At 34.4% G+C, this 24873-nt stretch overlaps 1 protein-coding gene across 2 annotated transcripts in view; it reads left to right on the top strand.

The window, feature by feature from the left end:
* Positions 1-24873, top strand: part of Lar (tyrosine-protein phosphatase Lar) — a 712977-nt gene that overhangs the window by 488382 nt on the left and 199722 nt on the right. The gene's annotated exons all lie outside the window — the stretch shown is intronic.

The raw sequence follows: 24873 nt of genomic DNA, 5'->3' as shown, positions 1-24873 counted from the left end.
TCGTAGCATTGTGGTAATGCACAGGGCGCGATACCCAAGAGACACAGGCTCGATTCTTCCTTTTTTCAAAAAGATTTTTTCTATTGGCTATATTTTCTATTGAGTGTTTTTTGAATTATGTATGTTCTTTACATTTAAATTATATTCGAAATACAGCTTCATAACATGAATACATAAAAAACAATATTTTCTCAAGGTTCTTATATGAAAACTTTACATGTAGGTATACACCTCAAAGTGATAAGTAACTGCCCATGGCCACAAGTCATTTAAGCACCCTCTTAATTTTCCGCTATAAAATAATCGATATGTGCGGCACGAGAGAATAAGTGCGCTGTCGTAGATGCTTGGCGTCGTATACCCATCCACGAGTACTCGGCAGTGTGTACCTAGCCTCCCATTGTGTGTGGAGGGCCCCTCAGCCAATATCGTGAAAACTTTCGGCCGACACTTCGGCAAATGTTGGAGCGCTCGACAAAAGGTCGAGAGCCAATCTATTGATTTTATCTATAGCGCCGTTTGTTATCGCCGAGTACAGGGTATTTTTGATTCATTTTAACGATCGTTTGCTGCAAATTTATACTTTTTCTTTGTGCCTAGTATTGCTTAATTGCTTATATTACATAACTTAGAAAATCGTCAGTGGCATAACTATTAAAAATCCTAAAATATCTTCGACCTAATTGAATTCGAACACACGCATTTCGTTTGCCAGCCAGCCATTCTTTCAGATATTTCCTAAAAACTACGCTATTTGAGGTTGCGAAATTCTGACAAGGAATGGCTAGGTACGTATCAAGGTTAAAACATTATTAAAACATTATTAGAGGCCTTTAGCGAATGCTATTACATCGATTTCATCCTTATACCTACTCGCACATTTGTTTTATTTAAGACTAAATATACACTAGATTTTAGAATCTAGCATATAATTGAACAAGCTTCAGAATCATATTTATTTGAAAATTATAATACAAATTATATTAAATTCAGCATTGTCAACTGGACAATGAATCATTCTTACTGAAATTAATCGTTAATTGTATTATTATTCAACATACATAATTTGAAAACACTTCTGAGAAATATATAACCAATAGAAAAATTCTTTAAAAAAAACAATACGACACCGAGCAGGATTCGAACCTGCGTCTCTTGGAATTTGCACCCGCGTACAATAACAATTTTTAACCTAAAACATTTTAATTATACATTTATAAGAATCATTCGAGTGACGAAGTGTTTGAGCTAGAAATGCTATCTCGTAATTACCACTTTTCATGCATAAGAATAGGTAGATACGTTTACTTTTTTTTGTTATGTATATTATTTTTTAACTACCCTGTACGCAGAAGAATGGTAAATCTTCGGACAAAGCGCAGAAATGCCGTGTCTCAATTTTCATTTCGGTGAAATATTACTGCCTCGTAAAATGTTCGCCCGTAATATCATAATCTTTGCGGAGTAAGCTTTATATTGTAACTTTACGTCGGCGAACGTGTAATATTGTTTTGTTTGTCTCTGGTGTATTCATTTTTATCATTTTTCCCGTCACTACTATATTGTTCTTATTGTCTATTACTGATAAAAATACGCCTTCGTTTGACATAACATTGTTCAAATATCGAACAACAAAAGAAGTGTAGTTTTCTTAAATGGTAAGCCATGTATGGCCGGGTAAAAGTTTTCAAAAATACCCTTTGCATTGTTTGGTTATATGAGATATCTTTCCTCTATCCCTACATTAACACCAACGTGAGATCACTTTTGAAGATACTTTTCAGTACCCAAATGCACTCCATGCGAGCAACTCCGTCTTAAATTATTGTACACCCCCGTCAATACATGTATATTGTGTTGTCTTCGAAACATATTTTTAAACCTACCTGCGACATTCATTTGCTAGCACCTGCATCCTGTCCTGCAAATCTATTCCATACACAAGACTGCTATCGGCGGTTATTGAGAGTAGTTAATCCCATGTCTGTATTGATATATTATAATTGTTGCAATAAGTTAGCCGTCTAAACATTCAAAACTGTCTATCTCGCTCTAAAAGTTAGCACAGCCAAGAGAGGTGCTGTTAAAACATAGCGCTTATTGTAATAATTACAACTAACTTATTGTAGAAATTACAATACTTCAATACAAAAATATGAAAAACTACCCTCGATAGCGGCCGATATCTTATATATAGAATGGATGCGCTGGATGTATATTATGTGGATCTCCGTATATTATGTTGTGTAAAGTATTATATCTTTTAAAACTCCACGTGCCGATTATATATGTCGGATATAAAGAATTTTAAAAATCTTGGGATCAATCTGTGGACTTTAAATGAAATATGTATGTCATTATAGTTCCCAGTCTTTTCTTATCCTGGGAATCAACACTTCGTGGCTACGTAACTTTTTAGGCAATACCATAAAACCATGTTATTCTAAATGTCCTGGCTATATAATTATTGTGAATATCGTCATATTTTGTTTCATGAGATATCTCTGGTAATAGCATTTTTTCCAAATTTATCTATTGTCAACTTTCGCATTATACATTTCATTAAGGCTATACTTCAGCTGGGGCACGGTCTAAAACGATCGTGACTACGCGACGCGAAGATTGTGCAAATGAATCGTGCAGAACGAATCATAATTTGTCATTAAAAGTCAACATTCGTCGATTTAATGTTATGTTTATTGTTCTATTACTAATAATAATAATAATAATAATATATTCATTGACATGTTTTCTTTTTCAAGTAAATGGGTAACGTTTTTTAGTCATCTTTACACGATTTTAGAATTAATTCCCCCGTCGCCATCACAAAAAACAAACTGACGTGTTCACAGCTCTAATTTCGCTCTCCGATTGCCAGCCAGTCCGAAATTTCGTCGCACCTATAGTGAAAATTATTTGCCGTTTCACTGAAGTACCGTCTTAAATGTTCATTCAAGATTATATTATTATTATGAAATATATTAAAAAAAAAAAAAAACTTTCTATTCCGTAATTTTGGAATGTATATTTGTCATGATATAGTGAGTGCATAGTTGGTTGGTACTCGAAAGTATGTTACGATAGTGAGTCTAATATGATGTTATATTCACAGTGTATATTCTTTTCCAATCAATAATTACATAATATATATTCATTCCCACAAATTCTACACTTTATTCAGGCTTAGCTTCCCCAAAGCCTTTATTTTCGACACTATTCCGCACACTTGACACTGACCCTTAAATCGACAAGATCATGTTTAGAATTTTACTATCATTATCGATAGTAAGTTTTATAGTGTGTTGAATTTAAATACTTGAATTTAAATTTGTTAGCTGTTGTCGAATCCCCAGACATATTATTATTTATATGTAGGTATATGTATATTTTTTATTATTTAGATACCTACGGTCTATTTCTTTAACCATGCGCGAACAAATTTCCCCTTCTAACCGCTTGGGAACGGTTCCATCCACATCCTTTTAACTCTTCCTTACATGGGTGAGTTTTATTCATGGTTTGTGCTCGACTCTTATTTTAGAGGGAACATTAAATTTCGTTAGTACGTATCTCATCTGGTAATTTCTTTCCAAAAATATATAACCCCTATTTATTCACCATAACCATTTATGTATAAAACATTAAAATACATGTATGTTGTACTTTTTTGGTCATTAATTAATAAATTCTAATTGAAATCCGTTAGAATTTAAATTCAAATTCCATCAAAGTAGTATTAACATTAATTATTAGTTATTAAAATTAACAATAGTTATTAAGTACTTATAGTAAATTGTTATATATTACTTAGTTGATGATGGTTTCTAGAGTTTTTCTAAAGGGTATGTTTTTGAGACTTTTTAAAACCATGTCATTTTAATTTCTTTTATTGTGTTATTAACTGTCAATTCATGGTGGAACTGCATTGTATTATACTAAATTAATTTAATAAAGCGCAAATTTTTTAAAGTAATTATTCTACTTTTAATAAATAAGTCTGGCCGGTTTCGTCTGCCTCAGAGGGACATTTTCAACAGTTGAAAATGTCCCTCATTTTATTTCATAACGGTCACTACAGCGCTGCCCTTCTAAGGAAGAAGGCTACTACTCGCAAAATTTGTGAAATTGAGTTATGAATGCCATCCGTTAGGTAATTTTGAAAGCTATATATTCTGTTCACTTTAAAATCAGTATTATCACTTAAATACCGTCAAAATCCTTAGTGAAAAAATAGGCATCTTCTAAAATAATAAATTTTTAAGCAAAAAGGCAGAAATTTTACCTATTCATTGCAGTTACTGCTTGTTTATTATTACTTTTTTTGTATTTTAACATCCTACTACTAAAAATTACCACCGTTTTTTATTAATTCACAGTACTAAAGTTTGAGAAATAATACAATATGTTATTTATCTCGAAAGGATGTGAGAGTCAGTTACTGCCTTCTTCCTTAGAAGGGCAGAGCAGTCTTTGCCCACTTATGAGGTATTTTAAGAAATAATACACTCAAAAATATGTCTACAGAATTATACTTATTTCAAGCATAATCACTTTTACAATATCTGCGCTTTTAAATAAATTTACGTTAAAAATAATGTAATATTTTTGACTCTCTTGAGTTGTAAATTATTGATTACAAATCTAACGGTTGGACGCCACTCCAATCCTTTTCATTTGTATAGCGATGTTTATGTCATGTTCCGTGTTGTACATCCCCAGATATTTAAAGTTGTCAACACTTCTGATATCCTGCCTGGCGGCTAATCAGGGGTAAATCTGGATCGGAATAGCCGCTGTAGACACAAATCGAAGGTTGTCTTCGGGTTGATTTTCAAACTAATGCGAGACGCATAGTTACTCTCATAACCTGAACTTCAACGGTTTATTTGGTCAAGTTTTCTAATTACTTGTTTTGAATTATAACATTATGCAACAGAAATGTCACTAATTAATTGTTACGTATACTGTTTAGTAATAATTTATCTCTTTCAAACTATTATGAGCATGGTCCCCACATCGTGAAGCGGGCCCCCAGGCTAGGATCTTTGGGGGGCCTCCCTACCTATTGATAAGGATAAAGGCAGTGTGAAGCTCTACAGTAACGTTTTCCAAATGATGTACGCGGTAAAATTAATAATGTGTATGTTTAGTGTTTTATTGTACATTTTAATACATCCATTTGAATTATTATGGAGATGGCGAGTATTGATACACAATTAAAAATTGTACCGTACAACCACATATCTTTAAATAATATCTAATATTATTGAAGGAAACACTTTTTTTACTATTAAAGAAAATTTGTGATGTGTGTTTATCTCACTTATCTGGTTGACTCGCCTCGCCGGGCCCCTCCTTAGCCCGGGTCCCCAGGCTAGAGCCCTGTCAGCCCCCCCTTGTGGGGGCCATGATTATGAGATTACCATCTGATTTATTTTGTTTCAAGACCCGATTAAAATATAGTATTCCTTTATTTTCGTGTCAGTTGATTTTTCAAATTTAGAATTATTATGTATCTTTTCCTTCGCATTTTTCCATTTTGTACATCTCCCTGTTTCGCTCTCTCGCATACATTTACATCTGTTTTCTCTCATGCGTTACAGATAAATGGAAATAAATATATAAGGTAATACGTGTCATAAGAGGGTTTACCATATAAATAGAAAATGTTTAAAAATGACTTCGGAAATAATGGAAATTTACTTTTAAACAAGACGTTCAAGTACACACTAACTTTCATCCAATTGGTCCAATGTGTTTACAAGTGCACTACAACTTTCAATTAGTTTTCCGTATGTGAATGACTTTGTTCTTTAAACCGGGGTTAAAGTTTAATGTTTTTCCGGTATGCGAACAGTGAATTACAAACACATCAACTATTTAACTATGTAAATTCCAAGAGCTGGAGCAAATTGTTTATCCTGTGATTATCGTCTGGGTGCATCGCGCCGCGCACTGTTTGAAACTCCCGGCCTACGCGAGCGTGAAAAATATGCTAATTAGAAAAGTTTTCAGCAAATCTCCAGTCGACTCCCCCTTTGCTTGTTTTTGACAACACTTTTTTTCTGTGCAAATCCACCAGACGTTGGACAATTTATACTAAAGACCCCGGGAAAAAAATAATATTTTAAAACAGCGATATTTACATACCTACTCGTAGATAGTGTTTTACTACTATTCACCGCTGATCCACAGGATTAGTCATGAATACCTTTCTTAATTACCCTTTAACTCATAGTTTACAGCAATGACATTATTAATGGATAACTCACTCAGTACAGTAGCTAGCAAGTAAATTCGCCCATAGCGACATTCGCTCATGTATAGATAGACGTCACGCAATTTCCATTATGCGATATGACGCATCGGGAATTTATAGCAATATCACCTTTATTGTAATGGCATTAGACAAATGTTTCTAGTGTCAATGTTCATTTAAGCGAACCCGTTCGAACCGAACCATTCGGCAGACCCGACAAAAAGCATCGGGAATTTATAGCAATATCACCTGTATTGTAAATGGCGTTAGAACAGATTATGCCATTCGGCAGACCGGACAGAAAAGTGAGTGTCATTTTTTTTCTAGATGCTTCGTCCATATTAATGTCATTGGTTTACAACCCATGACATCGAAATAGAATATAATAATAATATTATTAGTTTTCTTTACTATTGATAAATTGAGACGTTCGCAGTTGTTATCGTGTTATTGTATGGTACCGCGTGGGAGATTTTCTTTGGCACAAATGACGGAACTGGTTCGTTAGAATAACGAAAAGGAACCTCGAAACAGTTAAAACCAGTCATGCAATTTAAAAAGTATCGCAAAATGTATATCACAAATTTTATATAAAATCCAAAGCATAACAAAATCCCTGCAAATGACATCAAAGAAGCCCTTAACATTACCATAATACTTAATTGTAAGTACATAAAAATAACACACTAATATTATTATGTGTCATCATTTTCATGTAATTTATGTTCGTTTATTGAACTTTTACTATGAACAACATTCGTTCTCACCTAAACAGATACATTTTCAATACACTTAGAGCGGCTTTCGCATTCGTAGAGTTTACAATGCACTTCAATATATTTCTTATTAAACATTTTTAATTAAGTATAGTAACTTTTCCACATTTATAAAATACCTAGTCCAGTTTCATCTTATGAAATATGAAATTATGAAATGCTGAACAACACACAACCCCAGACGAAACTGGTGTTATATATGTGAAACAATAATAATAATAATTGTGATGTTATTTCATGTATCTATAGTAATTCTATTTACTATTTTGTTTAATAAACCATTGTCAAGACGAGTAAATACAGTTTATTAAATATAAACCAATTAAATCCATCTTAACGTACCTACTTAGGTTTTTTTTTTGTTTAACTGTATCTCCACGATGGCCGCGCGGCTTAAGCGTCGGTCTATAGCGTCGTGGGTCCCAGGTTCGAATCCTGGGTCTGGCAAATACACATTGTTTTTCAATTTGTGTGTGAGTCAGAATATGGATCTAATAGGTTGAGCAAGTGGCTGAAATCCATTTCTTGTAACAAAATCTGTTAATACAAACCTCCACTCTGTGCAGGCCCATATGATCTTATTAGGATCGGTCATGGTCGAAGGAAAGAAAGAATCTATTGTTGTACAACCAATTATCAGAAAATTATCTGCTCCGTAGATATCTACCATATAGTTGACAATTTTTTAGACTTTACAGCTGTAAACTTAACATAGCAGAATTGATAAACCGTCATTAATTTTGGGATGGGTTTGCATTCGTATTAAATACGTTGGTAGTAGAAAGTGCATCATGGGTACAATTAATATTATGTATTATTTTTTTTTTCAATTATCAATGATTACCTACTGATGGGTATGGGTTTATGTAGTGTTGATTTACACTTATTACTTATTACTCACCACTTATTAAAAACACTGATTGAAGGACATACAGGGATCCAACTCTGTCGATTGGAGGATTTTTGATGGGGGATTTAGGCATTATGATATTTGGTATCACCACTTAAGTTGTTGGCTTGCGTTTACATAAACATTCTGTTTTTAGTGTCTCCACAGTAGGTCGATGCCGAGTGGACAAGGTACCTACATAGAAATAGCGCTGACTTACCTCTTAAATATATTTTTTTAATTTTGCTTCTATACTGCTCATCCGAAGTCAGAAAAAGTTCGCTCGGCGACTTTCGTTTTATAAATTACTATTCTTTTGCCTATCGACTAACACAGAGCATGGCTTTGTGTTAAATATGTAAATCGTCATATTTTTTCACATTTTCTATTCAAAGCTTTGTCAGGTCTACTGATGAACTTTTCAAACTAGTTTTTACTCTCTCAAACACCTCATATTTACCGTACCGATCACTCTTTTGACAAATTTAAATAAAAATAGATTTTATAATTCAAATAATTCTTTAAATATATATCGGACTCTATATAACTAAAATCATAAAATGATAATACCATATATTGTTAAGTAATATCAACTTTAAAAAAATCAAAATATAATATTGCTACTATCGACCGAAGGTACTTGATGGAATTTGAATTTAAATTCTAATGGATTTAAGTTTTTTACTATTCCATTTGAGTAGCTTTTTTGTGACCCGGGTTTCGCCTTTCGGCATCTTCAAACACGAGTGTATTATTATTGATAAGATTTTTTTTTTACAAACACTTCAACTATGCATAATGTGTTTGTTATATTATTTTATTGTGACCCTTGACTTGATAGGTAGAGAGGTAATGGAGCCTTTACCTACTTTATTGTATTGAAATTTTATATAAGTGTGAGTTGATAGCATTCTATGTCAGTGTTTATTTGCCTTTTGGTGAGTGTACACAGTGCCTGAAGATGCCAAAAGGCGAAACCCGGGTCGCAAAAAACGACTCAAATAGAATAGTGCAAAACTTAAATCGATTAGAATTTAAATCAAAATATGGTTAATAAATGTTTGATTTTCACCAAGTCCTACATTACGTAATAGCGGTGCCAAATTGACGCCGATTGTCTCCAATGAGGGTATTTTATTAAACGTTAACTCTCAGGACTCATACTTGATAAAACTCAAAATGTGAGTGAAACACACGTAAAATAATCTTTAAATGTGCTGAATAGTTATTGATAAATATGTTTTTCAAAATATCATAGATTTATTAAGGCAGCTGGGGCACGTTTTAAAACGATCGTGACTGCGCGACGCGAAGAATGTGCAAACGATGTGTGCAGAACAAAACATAATTTGTCATAAAAATTCAACATGCGTCCATTTAGTGTTTTGTTTATTGTTCTATTTATAATAACAATAATATATTCATTGACATGTTTTCTTTTTCAAGTAAATGGGTAACGTTTTTTAGTCATCTTTACACGATTTAAGAATTAATTCCCCCGACGCCATCACAAAACAAATTGACGTGTTGACAGCTGGACTTTCGTTCTCCGATTGACAGCCAGTCGGAAATTTCGTCGCACCTATAGTTGAAAATTATTTGCCGTTTCACTGAAATACGCTCTTAATAATTAAAATACGGAGACTCTTGAAATAATATGTAAGTATGGTTAAAGTCTGCATATTGCACCTACATGATCGACGTGAAAATAACCTCGTTGTATCGCAATATGTCTTCCGCGTGTCTATTTTAAAAAATGCAAAGAAATTTTCCTTTGTTGCAAGTCAGATAACTGGATCAAAAATGACTGATCGGCGACTTCGGTGTATAATCGCACAAAGCGAGTACCTCCGCTCTCACTTCAATTTGTATTATTCTTCACATTTCACTTAAGTCCCGGCGTAGCACCCCGTAGCGGGATTGCTCGCGGTATATATTTAACTGTGCTACGCGACACTCATTCGCGCTACGCTCAAATTCAATTTTCTTCTCCAAGTATTCCCGAATGTTCGAAGATGTGTGCTCCGCCACCTCTCACTCCTCGTCGTGTGGTAACCTTACACCGGAGGCACCACCTCTCCCTTTACCGGTCTACAGCGGTAAAAGCAACGGGAAATAAATTATTATTGGAAATATGATATTAAGTTCGAGCCGCAGCGGGGGCCGTTTCGACTTTTGATGGGTTGAGGTTGCTTTGCGAAGATTAATGGATGTTTTTGTCTCTTATTCCTAATTAGGAAACACTTCAATTACATATGTATGCAAAATTGTTTACGCAAGTACGATATCTTAAAGATTTCTGCTAACGGTTCTACGTAGACATTGTGATAGAGAATCTTATAAAACTTTAAATCTTAAAAATCAAAAAAGTTTGGAAAGCACTACCTCTTGAATTATTGAATATTACCTATAAACCTATTGAATACCATTTTACTACTCCATTTGTGATGTTTATTGCTAAGACAATATTAGACAAAAATATAATATGTAACGATTATCATATTATAATATATACTTCAGCGCATTTATTCTACACCCAAGATTATATCGAGGGTAGTTTTGTATCGAAGTATTAGCATTGTAACGATTGCAATAAGTTAGTTGCAAATTTTGCAATTGTTACAATAAGTGCTATGTTTTAACAGCACCTCTCTTGGGTGTGCTAAATTTTAAAGCGAGTCAGACAGTTTTGACAGTTTAGATAGCTAACTTATTTTAACCATTATAATACAAACTACCCTCGATAGTTGGCGATAGCAGTCTTGTGTATAGAATAGATGCGCAGACGATGGAGCCAATGCGTACAGTTTAAAATATTGGCATCAAAATATAACGTCTCTTGTTTACCTGCAATTAATAGCTGATAGGTACATTCTTCAATTATTAATTCACATTGTTACAAAATATCTAAGCAACCTGTAGGTGGGGCTGATCACTGTGGTGTCCAAAGAACGGCGTACGCTTTCGAGATTGAGCGACATCACTAAGAAAGCGACTTACTGAATTAAGTTTATGGGGAGATTCCACTTACTTTAATTAGCCTAGTGGTTCTCCTCACTTTGATACATTGAAAAAACTAATGGTGTGAATGAATGACTCATCTCAGCCATTCTTCGTAAAAAAGTCTGTTCACATCTAATAATGACTAGTAGATGTTTGTATTATACCTACCCCAATTTAAATTACAGTAAAGCATCCAACCATTAAATTTGATTCTTCAATGAGTTACCTATTGTATTTATACAATCACCATATTAGCTACTTCATTAATTACTTTTAGTTGAACATAGTAATATTATTGATTTGTTTTTCAAAAAAAAAACCAGAACTTCAATTTTTTATTGTAATGCAATTCTAGTAGATGTCATACGCGTATTTTTCCAGTCGCAAATTTGTTTGCATTTGCAATTACGTGGCAAATATCGTTATCGACGCGTTTGTTTGCGCTACAATCTACAATAAAATTACAATTCCCGCCACGATGCACGAGTCAAACAACTCAATCGTTTTTTTAATTGATTTGCATTTTTCACTTCCAGCGTCCGCCGCTAATGTATGCGGCGGGGTAAATAGCCAATTGAAATTAATATCTCCCGATGCACTATCGATAATGGAGAGGGCGGCGCGCCCCGCCCGTCTAATCAAATACCGAAGGTGGATGCCAGTTCTGGGCGGTCGACAGCATCATATATTCCACGTGTGCACCACTTCGGACTGGTAATGCTCCTAGCGTACAGCATGGAAATGTTGTTTCTTAGTTACATGCCAAAACAGACAGGGTGGCACTCTTCAGACACGTGTACCTACAGTAAAAACACATTTTTTGTACAAATTTCTATGAACACTACCGTATGAAAATCGTTCGTAAGATACGATAATGTTGATTAAACGCATGTGTGCATACTAATCATTGACGGCAAATACATTTTAAAATATTTTTGTTGGGATTTATTCTACTGTAATAGGTTCCAGTAATGATTAAAATTCTGCTTCCCTACAGTATCATAAATTACTTGTTCTTAAATCATAAATATTCATTACGATGTAAAAATTATAATCCATTTTGGCGAATGTTTGGTGTACTTCAACGTTATCATATTGCTCCATAATTGTATCATGAATATAATAGGTAGGCACTAAACGAATACAATTAGTGTAGGTACTGGAAAACAAAAATTATATTTCAAAGTTAAATATCTGATTGTAAATTATTCTACATAACTCTTTTCAACATGCATTCTATAAATGACAGTGCATTTTCGAATAACCTTTTATTACTATAGAAAAAATATTGATATATATTTATATGTAGCAAGCAGAGCCAGCTGCCTCGCTAGACCTTGCAAGTCGCTTGGCGTCCGAATCTAATAGAAATAAGTAATAAATAAAAGTCTTGGATTTTAATAAAATGATGAAAAACGTCTAATCACCATGAAACCCATTGACTTGGCACGCTGATTCCTTTATGTAGTAGGTAATTTGGATAGTAATAGTTTTTTCATTAGAATTTCATTATTAATTAGACGCGATTCAATTTACAGGATAGTTTTATTTTTCGTAAATTTAGACATTGACTATTATTTTAATTATATGTCACGTGTAGTCGACTAATCCTCGGCACTTAATTTATTTAAAGCGTGGTACCAGTGGTACCACTAGTATAAAAACACACGACAACTTTAGGCATCATTCAATTCTCTCTTTGCTAACATAATCGTTACGTTTTTTTTTATGTAGATGCTTGCACAAATATATTAGGTTATCTACGCTAGAATTTACATTCTCGCTGTTTTCTTTATATCTTTGGCACTTTAAATGAATATTAACTAAAACTAATCGAACGATTTATCTACATGTTGTAACGTGTATTGAAACATACGTCCTGTTTTTCGATCGTGCCTAGTTTTGCGCTTCACCATCTATCTATCCTGCGGAATGCCCCGCCGTTTGACTGTACGTGTTTCGGTTATTCTACCAAATGCGGCGTAAAGATGCTCGCCTCCGCCGTCCATTGGTAGCGGTTGGCAAACACCGAAACACGGACCTGTCCCTGCACCAACCCCTGACTCTGCTCCAGACCGACTGCAATCGCCCAAGAGAAGCGAGCTTCCGTTTACTGAAGCGAGCCTGAATAACACTAGCAGATAATAACATCATGTACTACACTACAGGATGGCTGAAAACAATTGAACGCATGTTCTATATATTCATGTTCGGTCTTGAATTAGTTAATACATTTATATTTTTTTGAAAAAACTCATATGTGCACAAAGCATATTGGTATAATATAACACTTTAGTTTATTCTTTTTGATTTATCGGTTTTTGTAAATCAATAAGTTTTAAACATATTATTTTTTCATTTAATCCTTTTGACGGTATGAGAAATTATAATATTATATTCTTATAATGTCTTCGAATCCCGGGTCTGGCAAATTCGCATGTCGTTTTTCAATGTGTGTTTCCACCTAATCGGTCGAGCAAGCGACTAATATCAATTTGTCGAAAAAACAACCTCTACTCTGGAGATTTTTATGATCTCAGGATCTAAAAATATATATATAATATATTCCTATAACATGTTCTTTAAAGTTACATAGGTGCCATATAGAATTTTAAACCTTCGTTTTTTCTTGTTAGATTGTGACCACACGCGAAGTTAATAAGTCAATTTTCTAGTTTCTATGACGTTATACAACATTTTGATACTTCAATATTTTACTTTACAATACATGAAAACTAATTAAAGATATACAATACCTATTATAATATATCAAGGTTCAAAAACATTTAAATTTTCCTAGCCTCTCCATTAATATGAAAGATGTACTTACTTAAAACTATACATCTATTTATTATTATAATGCATATTAGTTGATAATTTCTCTGTTGGTGGACGAATCCGGCCGTTTTTTTAAAGTACGGAATCAAGTACTCTAGATTTCGTTATATTTAAATAAATGCGATGTATTATGTACATGTAAATATAAAGTTTGAAGTACCCATATAAAACCGTCATCAGAAAATTCAAACGTTTACGTATTGTGTGTTTATTTTTTTAGGATAATTGCTATAAGCAGTATAGCTGATATAATATTAGATAGGTACTATGTGATACCTAGCACATACAATTCACAATATCTTAATTCCTAGTTTGTTCTAAACCATCCGGTATGAATAGAGTTCAGTACCTATACTTATCGTTACAGACGATCACTTACGTCGATTCCGATAAAACTGTTCACTTTCAAATGCCAATGTTCATTTCCAATAATAATTTTATAATATACTAGCTGACCCGGCAAACGTTGTTCTGCCATATAAATTATTTCTAGTGAATATTTTGGTTGGTAAATAAAAAATAACGAATTTATCGTAAGTGTGTGGGGATGGGATCTATGACAGAAATAGGAATAGAGCGCTGTAGACGATGACCGCCGTTAAAAACAAAAAAACATCAACCATTCATTTTCTCAATTCAAAATGAGTAATGATGTTCATAATGAATGAATTACCTGTGACAGGATCTCAGTGATTGTCACTTTGCAATTCGTGCATGTGTGCTAAGAAGAATTTCAATAATTCATTGTGCTCATTCAATAGGGCGTCCAGTTCGCCGACGATGCGCCTGGCATTATGCGAAATGAGGCTATTATAGCCGCAACGTGCATCCACATGATTGATGTCCTCACCGCCGCGCCCATGAAGTAGATTTGTAAAAATGTATGTGGTTCGTTTGGCATTGGCAGCAATGAGCCTACTTTGTGGTATACTTGGCCTTTGATTTTGAACGAAGAATGGAATTGTTGACCATTTGCCGCAGTATTGTGAACTATTTCTGTTGCTCCGGACGAAGTCATTTGGAAGCATGAATTGAATGGGCGAATGGACTTCAGGAACAGGTTTGAATCTGGAACCGTGCCGATGAGCAAGCCGTTCAATGGTTCTGGTGGTATCTCAATTTCTGGTTGTTCCACTTTTCCTGATGCGCAACACATCCCGGCTGACTCATGTTTGAATTTGAGCGCATGACAATGGTGACATTCTTTGTCCATAGCACCAATCAGCACTTTCGGATGAGCGGAATATTTAATATCTGGCTCGTACTCGAATGCGAGACGAAGGAACGAAGCGGATGTAAATGTTCGATGTACTTGTTGGCGTTGTCGGTCATTTGCTCTGCGTGTGTTAACTACAAACCGGCGCGCTTGGCTCCGTTCCAATTGTCGTTGTTGATTTCGTTCAGCTCGTGCCTCTTGTGATTGAGATGCACGCAATTGCAACATGCTTACACGCACGTTTTTGTTATCTTGTTGGATTTGTTCGTCTGTTCTTTCTGCTCTACTATTTTGCATGTTTGTTGCTTTATTCGTTCGACGGCTCAAATGGCCCCCCTTGCGTCTTGCTGGCATTGTGCACTGTAATACACGCACATAAAATATATAAATTAAAATAAATCGTACAAAATTTTGCACGCACTGCGTTGTGATATGCCGAATGAAATGTCAAAATGACGCGACGCTTCTCTTGAATTCTTCTTGGACGTAGCGCCATCTGTCTTTCAACAACATAAATAATTTCGTTCTGTTTGAAATACGAACGACGGTTAAATTTGTTCATACAAAAATAATAAAATCGCGATTAAAAAATGGGAAAGTGAAAATTTTGGGTTATATGTATTTTTTTATGCCAAATAATAAAAAAAATACAAAAAAAAATTGTCAAAAAAATTAAAGAATTTTTTTCTGGATAGAGATACCCTAATCACCTAGCGGTATGAAATATACTTGTTGACCTATTCTCATACCTAACAAATATACATTAAAAAAATCATAAAAATCGGTCGAGCCATTTCGGAGGAGTTCGACCACAAACATCGTGACACGAGATTTTTATATACGAGGGTGGGTCAATAATTCCTTAGAAAAAAGCATTAAAACAGTTTTTATTTTTGTATTTTGTTTTTATTTCTCAACATAATCTCCTTGGAGCTCAATACACTTGGTTAGACGTTTCTCAATATTTTTTAAACCGTCAGAAAAATAAGTTTTCGGAAGGTCCTCAAAATAAGCATTTGTCCGATCGATGACTTCTTCATTTGAAAAAAAAACGTTGTCCACTTAGCCATTTTTTTAAGTTTGGGAAAAGGAAAAAGTCACTGGGGGCTAAATCTGGCGAATACGGTGGGTGGTCGACCAATTCGAACTTCAATTCTTCAATTTTAGCCATTGATCGTAAACATGTGTGAACACGGGCATTGTCCTGATGAAAGAGGATTTTTTTCCTGTTTAAATGAGGCCGTTTTTCTTCAATTTTGTTTTTTAGCTGGTCCAATAAAGATGCATAATAATCCCGTTATTTTTTTTCCTTTTTCCAAATAGTCAACGAAAATAATTTTACGTGCATCCCAAAATACAGTAGCCATAACCTTACCAGCTGATTTTACGGTTTTCGCCTTCTTTGGACATGGTTTGCCTTCGCAATCCACTGCTTTGACTGTTCTTTCGTCTCGGGAGTATAGTGGTGTATCCATGTTTCATCTACAGTCACAAAGCGACGAAAAAATTCATCCGGATTGCGTTGCATGAGCGACAACAGGGCTTTAGAGGCCACCACCCTATTGCGTTTATTGTCGACTGTGAGCAAACGCGGCACCCATCTTGCAGAAATATTTTTCATGCCCAATTTGTCATGTAAAATAGAAATGACGCTACCTTTTGAGATCCCTGTAACCTCAATTATCTCACTCAACTTTAATCTTCGGTCACTTAACTCCATATCGTGGATTTTATTGATCATTTCTAGTGTAGTCACCTCTACAGGACGTCCTGAGCGTGGTTCATCCTTTGTTGATGTACGACCACGTTTAAATTCATTTAACCAGTTATAAATAGTTGCAAGTGAAGGAGCAGATATGCCGTGAACTAAATCCAACTCATTTTTTATTTCCTTTGCTGTTAACCCTTTTATATTAAAATGTTTAATAACAGCTCTAACCTCAATTTTCTCCATTTTCCATTTTTCCATTTTCCACAAGCAAATTTTTTTTTAAATGTACGAGAAACACACAACAACCCGACCAATCTGATTGAAACTTCGCAGCATACTGAATCGGTAGTGCCGCTGCATGAAAACAAACCGCTTACAGTACTAGTCGCGCCACCTGTCGGCTTTTCTAAGGACTTATTGACCCACCCTCGTATATAGAGATTTTATACAGCATAATATTCTTATTATTATAACGCTTATTATGAACGAATAATGTCACTTGGGCTTTTTTCATTTCATCATTGGCAAAGACAGCTTATTGGATTAAATATAACGAATACTAACATTCGTTCATCTTTATTTAATTTCATGTTCGATCGTTGTTTCACCTATAAGTAGATTCACTGATCAATATCACTCTTAAAATATTATACGTTTAGTTTTATTGCAAGGTTAGTGAATTGCACATTGGCTAATATTGCTTTTGTCATGCTCTATTTAAATATTTCTTCTATATTACTGTTTTATCGTCCCAGAATAGTTACATTAAATTATAAATAATATTCGTATTGCAAATATTATTACTTATTTTTATGTCTTATGAAAAAATCGTGATATTTTTATTTTATGTCTATGACCTATATTCTAACTAAATCGAGTTGAAAGGGATATTATATTATTATGTGTTCAGAGAAAAAATGAATTTTTGGAAGAGGCTTGGCAGAATACACACTCCGAATGTATGAAAGTACGAAAAGCCAAAATATTGTCTGAAATCTAGTAAGTGGTATTTTGTTTTTCCATGAAATGATTATAGCGTCAAAACGGGAGAAGGTATATATTATTTATTATGTACATATTTTATATGTATTGTACCTTAGGTCTAAACTCCCTGAACACTGGTTAAGTATTCGACTAACAATAATGTCTCGTAAAACGTATGTTCGTATACAATCTGCATTATGGTGAACGATATTCTCAGAAATTATCGTTTTCCTTTTTTTTGAGTATTGTTATTAAAATAATGTTCGTCGTCATAACATCCCTATCAGGCGAGGTCGATTCACGTAATCGAAGTCCCCCATAATTTCTTTCACACCCCTTGGTCCATAGCTTTTCATTGTTATGTATTTTCGCCGAGCTTACCTACTTCTTACATCCAGCGGCCTTGGTGGTCATTTCGTGATGACTAGATAACCAAGTTTTCACTCGCTGAGTGATATGTTAAATTATTTTCAAAAGTTTGACGGAATACATATTGCTATAAAGTAAAAAAAATAATAATCTACCCATGCTTACACAAGTGTGCAGAAATCTAGAAAAGTAAAACATTCCTCGTACTGTTGAATTAGTATTTTGGAAATTTGATAATGTTTATTTTTTAATAATTTCTACCGTGCGATTATTATTAAAATTAATACGTTCGACCGAGGGTATTTGGTGGAATTAAAATTAATATTAATAAGTATTTTGCATTAACGTTTTTGTATGTTTACACATAAATATTTTATTATACCTACATATTAGAAAAATCCTAAAGAACATATACCGAATGAGACTTGAATTCACATCTATCACATTCTGGGCGGTAAAATTTACCGATTAAGCTACCGATATAATTGCTAATAACGCGTTACATTCCAAACAGCCATGCATGGTTTTTGTGTATAATATCAAACGACACACAAGTTCAAGCAAAATTTAGAAATATCCAAAAATCGTTGAAAAACCAAAGCTAGTATTGTTAATACATTAACGAAATTGAATTTGTTTATCATTATAAAAAAAATGTTATATTCATTGTAAAATCTCGTCTATTAATCATTGAAAAACAATATATTGAATTAAATATAAAAATCCTTATGAAGTTTATATGTAAAGATAAAGACAAATGCTATCAAAGCTCCATTTTAACTGAGAGTACGTTTACAAGAATAAGTAGGCCTGTAGGGTAAAATACACTTAACCTTTTTACCGTTAACTTAAGAGTAGATTATCATTAAATTTTATATCGCCATACTCCAAACGGGAGAAATTCAAAATCTATCTCCATTCTGTCAGAGAGATTTAGTTTACGCATCTAGTGCTCGCAAAAAGCTATGACTACTGGCTAAATTTAATCAGAAATAGTATAGAATTGCTCAATATCCCCGTTATATGAACCCTAAATCAAGTGGAATGTCGCTTTGAGTACTTTTTTCCAGGGCTGCTCTTCCTTCCTGCTCCCCTTAATCCTACAATATGTTACCTGAATCGAATGATAATTTCAATCGCGTCATATGGAGCGGAAAAAGAGTTTTTTTGGCAGTGCCCATTTTTTATTTCATAGGTGGAAAGATGTACCCACTCTCAGATCCGGCTTAAATAATATGCTTTATTTTACAAGCGCAAGCTTATATTCTATGTACATAATATACTGTAAATCGTATTCAATTTTGAACTCTTTAGTTTCTAAGGCATTTTAGAATAAGTAACGTTAAGTACCTATGTTATTTCATTGTATCATTGTAACCGTTTAAGTGAAGTATCTTTATTAAACGTGTATTAAGCACCAAGGTACAATTAAATTAATTCTCGGTAACAGGTATCTGTAATACTTTCAACACAATATTGTTGTATTCGGTTTACCCGATCAATCATTGGAACGTTTGAAGGGTTTCTTTTAGTTTGTGTTCGTACTGCAAAAGTTAATGTACTCTATTTAGCTAGAATATAAAGTTTAGAGAAATTATAATTATTCAAAAATCTAACATTGCGCACGCTTACCTACGTTAACCACAAAACGTTGCGTTAAGTAGCAAGACGCCGCAGGCTAGTTTTTAATTACGGGGACGGTATGCACATGGTGATATTATGGGAAATAAAATCCCCGCAACTCGCGTCGCTAATCCTCCCGTATGCAATAATTTCCCTGTCGGATTAATTCGTATCCGGAAATTTGTACGTAAACAGTTCACCGCAGGACACTTATTCGTGCGCCGCAGTACGTGAAACATGAGTTCGTGTAACATTTAATCAAATGACGAGTTCTTCGTTGAACATTTCACCGCGGAGTATATTTGTACGTATGCTACAACATGTGGAGATGTCTTTACTATGTTAGGTTAGGTTAGGGTTAATCTAATTGAAACAGTTATTTTGTAAGATACGTACAAATGTATTCCACGTTGAAATGTTCAACGAAGAACTCGTCATTTGATAAAATGTTACACGAACTCATGTTTCACGTACTGCGGCGCACGAATAAGTGTCCCACGTTGAACTACGTACGTACAACTTACATGTAACCGGATTAATTTGCATACCCTTTACACGTACGCCACATTCGCATAAAAGGCTATAGGTATAGAATAACTCTTTTTACTATTATTATTGAGACCATATATATCCGTGTACAATCTATACTCTATAGTATAAATGAGTTACGATTAACTCTTTCAAGCATCGACCCAGTCAAAGAGTGTGTTTTCCTCGCATAAAGCGTAAGGACCGACCTATGTAATTATATATTTACATTAAACACAATGCTTATTCTTGAAGAGTATTTGCCTTCTATTTTTTATACGGTGCGATCCGTCATTTATTATAGGTATTTTTTTTATCTTCAAACGCGAGCCATAGGTTCGCCACCACTGTCGTAGACACTATTGCGCCTTATGTGAATGGTTGAAAATAGCACCGTATTACAGTATATTATATCCCATAAATGCCACTATCATAAAATAATATGGCACTGGCGTTCCGTGGCTGATATAAACGTCAGCGATTAAGGCATAGTGTCTGTTCAAAGACGACACTATGTTTAATTTCCGCAGCTGACCACAAAAACTGCATCTCGCGAACATAGTATCATCTGTGGCAATTGCTGCGGCCGTTGCGGCATCTCGGACGGGAAATAAATGTAACACCGCGCACGTGATCGCCATCTTTGCCCCTTTGACGGCGACGATAACGCTCACCGGTCACGTTTTATCGGACGCAGGCTGGACTAGATGACGCGGAATGCACCTTTTTTCATCTCTCCTGTCGGTGCACCGTCACTCGTAGCGTTTCTTTTCTGAATAGAAGCGTTCTTGTTTCAATTCATTGTTGACAACCGAACAAACAGTGGTTCGAATCCAATCGAGTTCGTTTATTTTTGTGCGAAAAAATAAATTATGTGTTACATGTCATAAGCCAAAAATACACTCTGATCTGATTTTCCAAACGAGCCTTAAGTATAACTTCAAAAACTTGAGTTAAAAATAACTTAAGGTGATACATCAGTGAAACGGCAAATAATTTTCAACTATAGGCGCGACGAAATTTTGGACTCGTCGAGCTGGAAACACGTCAATTTGTTTCGTGATGGCGACGGGTGTATTAATTCTTAAATCGTGTAAAGATGACTAAAAACGTTACCCATTTACTTTAAAAAGAAAACATGTGAATTAATAGAAGTATTATTATTGTTACTAATAGAACAATAAACAGAACATTAAATGGACGCATTTTGGATTTATATGACAAATTATATTTCGTTTGGCATGCGTCATTTGCACCCGCGACCCGCAATCCGCGCATCGCCTAGCCACGATCTCAATTTAGACCGTGCCTCAACTGAGGTATAGCCTTAAATAGAATTTTCAAAATTAATTCACCTCGGCCCCCACACGTGTACCCGTTAATATTTTAACAAAAACATGACTCCGCGCTCGCTATTCAAATTAGATTAAAATGATTTGGGCTTTTCAGCATTTAGAAAGGTCCCGAGTGAATTATGTCGAATTGTCCTGACTATTTAAACAAAATGCAAATTAATGTTTCTAATTAGCAATTTATTTAATTAAAATTACGGCCCGTATAAAATGAAATGAAAATTCGAATGATAATCAGGCAGTAGGATAAATTAACATTAACACTTATGATTGCACGTTTTCAATTTTGGCACAGTTAATCGAATTCATGAAAATAATATATATAACGCTAATGGTTCTGGTCACCGACCGCGAACCGGTTTAATTTAATAATTCACTCCGAAATAATATTATAATAGTATTAAATTTCAAATTTAATTGATAGTCCTATTATATGTATCACGATTACAACACGTTTATTTAAAACAAAGGTATTTTAAACATTGATAATCATTAGAACATAATATCCATACTAGAATTACATCAGATTATAAGGAAATAAATAAAAACAAGAATCGATATTACCAGACTTAGACTATAGATTGCCAGATGTATTTTTTTCTAACAATCGAGACGTCAGTCTTCTTGACCTTACCATGCGTGAGTCAATTAATGATAGGTACATTATTATTTAAGCATTAAGCCGTGCTGACACGTCCAAGTACACTTGGATCGAGCGCCATCCAAGCGCACTCGTACGGGACATCTTCATACAAATTACTCCTATCAGTCCTATCCAAGCTACTTGGATCGCGTCCTACTCATCCAAGCTAGCTTGGTAGGAATAATTAGTATGAAGATGTCTCATACGAGTGCACTTGGATGGCACTCGGTCCAAGTGTACTTGGATCGTACTTGGACCGTGTCAACGCGCTTTTACAACTAAATTAAAGTATATCGCCAGTATTTTTTTACCTTGTTTTTATTAGCTCGTATTCTTGTTTGTCCAGTACAATTTTTTTCTTTTTTCTCCAATACAAATCTTGCAATCGATTAACTTTCCGACTAGACATACATTTGAAACTTTTAGAATATATCAGAACACGTTGACAATGCATTCTTTTAATACTTTTAGCCATCTTTAAGCAGAATTGAATTCATTTTCAGTAGCGATGTCGAAGAGAGGTGACGTATCTTTTCACAATTTAGTAAGTATTTAAAAAATAAACACTGGAAAGAAGCATATATTTTATTGCGTTTTTATATGCGTATTCACTACTGCATTATTTCAGCATTTCTCGGGAAACCGCATTATAGTCAGTTCAATCCATTTTTTGTCCACCTAAACTCACCTCACGCAAGTAGAATATATCAACACCCGAAGCAATTTGCTTGAACAAACTTATCGCCCTCCGAATTGGCATTACCAGTTGCAGGTTGGTTCTGCACCTTGGGAGAATAAGCAACTGATGCTATCTATTTCTAAGATAAATATCAGGGGGGGACAGGTTAACACTGCCCAGAATGGCAGAGTTCTCATTTGTACCTCATATAAGTCGAAAAAAATACATAGCTAAATAAAGATCCCTTCGAAATATATAGCGAAAGTATACAAACTTTACTGCTTTGATTATTTATTTTATCATCTTCGATATCACCTCGGTACTTGTAAAATTGTCCTTCTAACTGACCCATATTTCAAAAGCTTCAACTAAACATTGTCTCTGTGAGTGTTCACGATTCTACTCCTTATAGTAGGACAACATTTTAACCTCCTCGTTCCAGTTCTCAGGCTTAAATCGCCAGTCGAGCCGTAATTGTTTAAGCAAGCAAAATAGTACATAATTATTATGTAACTAACTGTCAAACTATGCTGATAGTATGCATCGTAGTAGCACATAGCTCGAAGAAGAGATAATCGTTGGACAAATCTAGTCATCCATTGGTAACCAAGAGGTGAAAACGTCCGCAAGGTAGGCCTAGAGGCTGCCGGATCGATGAAATGATAAAATTCTGCGGAAGCACGTGGCAACGCAACGCACAGGACCGAGAAAAGCTGAATCAGTTGGAGAGTAATTTCATCCAGCTGATGTCGAACTATCCTACTGAAGGCCTCCGACTTCCTGACTAGCTCAGGCACTTGGAAGTGGAGGTTCATTAATGTGGAGGAACAGGCAGGAATCTCATAGACGTGGAGTAACCAAGAAGTTACGGTAGAGAAAAAAAGTCGATAACTCAAGAAAACACTGGTTAAACTTCATAACTGGTATATTATCAATGTTGTTACACAATTTAACTTATGGTCACCCTTTATTCAAAAGTTTATAATCAAATGTCAATGAAATAATGTTTATATGTAACTTGATTCTCGTTAAACAATCACAATAAGTCGAATGTCGAAATTATTTAACGTCTACAAGCCACAATTATCTAAAAGGAAAAGGTCTGAATTGTTCGCATCCGAAATTCACAAGTAAATTATGAAAAGTCATTTATTTAAATCTCGAAATTTTAAAAAACATTTGAAAACGTCCGATTTATTTATATCTCGAAGTCCACAAAAATATCCATATTTATTACTAAAAATTAAAAATTAATTCGAATATTATTGATTAATTATTTTAAAATTAACTTGATTATTATTAACTAATTATTTAACATTAACTTAATTATTTCTAATTAGTGATGCAGACGAGATCGCGTGGGTCCCGGGGCAACAAAGCGTCACAGAGACGCCCCCCCGGAAATCCACAAGCAGACTGATGATCGGATTTTAGAATCTTGCCTTTTTATCCGTTAGGGGTGGTCGTATTTCTTACCCATTCAAACCGATACCGCCATATGCTACACATTTATATAAGGTTGACAGGTGTCAGTCTATCAACCAAACATATAGTGATATCGATGTACATAATATGATTAATATTAATATTGCTTTAATTACATTAATTACCATATACTATTAACGCCCGTCTATATGTCCCACTTTATTATTTCGCTAACCCATTGCATATTACATTTCATTAACCATTATACGAGGGTGGGTCAATAATTCCTTAGAAAAAAGCATTAAAACAGTTTTTATTTTTGTATTTTTTTTTTATTTCTCAACATAATCTCCTTGGAGCTCAATACACTTGGTTAGACGTTTCTCAATATTTTTTAAACCGTCAGAAAAATAGGTTTTCGGAAGGTCCTCAAAATAAGCATTTGTCCAATTGATGACTTCTTCATTTGAAAAAAAACGTTGTCCACTTAGCCATTTTTTTAAGTTTGGGAAAAGGAAAAAGTCACTGGGGGCTAAATCTGGCGAATACGGTGGGTGGTCGACCAATTCGAACTTCAA

This window comes from Rhyacophila brunnea, unplaced genomic scaffold, assembly GCF_057557595.1.
Source record: "Rhyacophila brunnea isolate RB1 unplaced genomic scaffold, BYU_Rbru_1.0 scaffold_9, whole genome shotgun sequence".
NCBI lineage: Eukaryota > Metazoa > Arthropoda > Insecta > Trichoptera > Rhyacophilidae > Rhyacophila > Rhyacophila brunnea.
The sequence above is the reverse complement of the archived record's forward strand: the minus strand, read 5'-3'. Positions and strand labels throughout refer to the sequence as shown.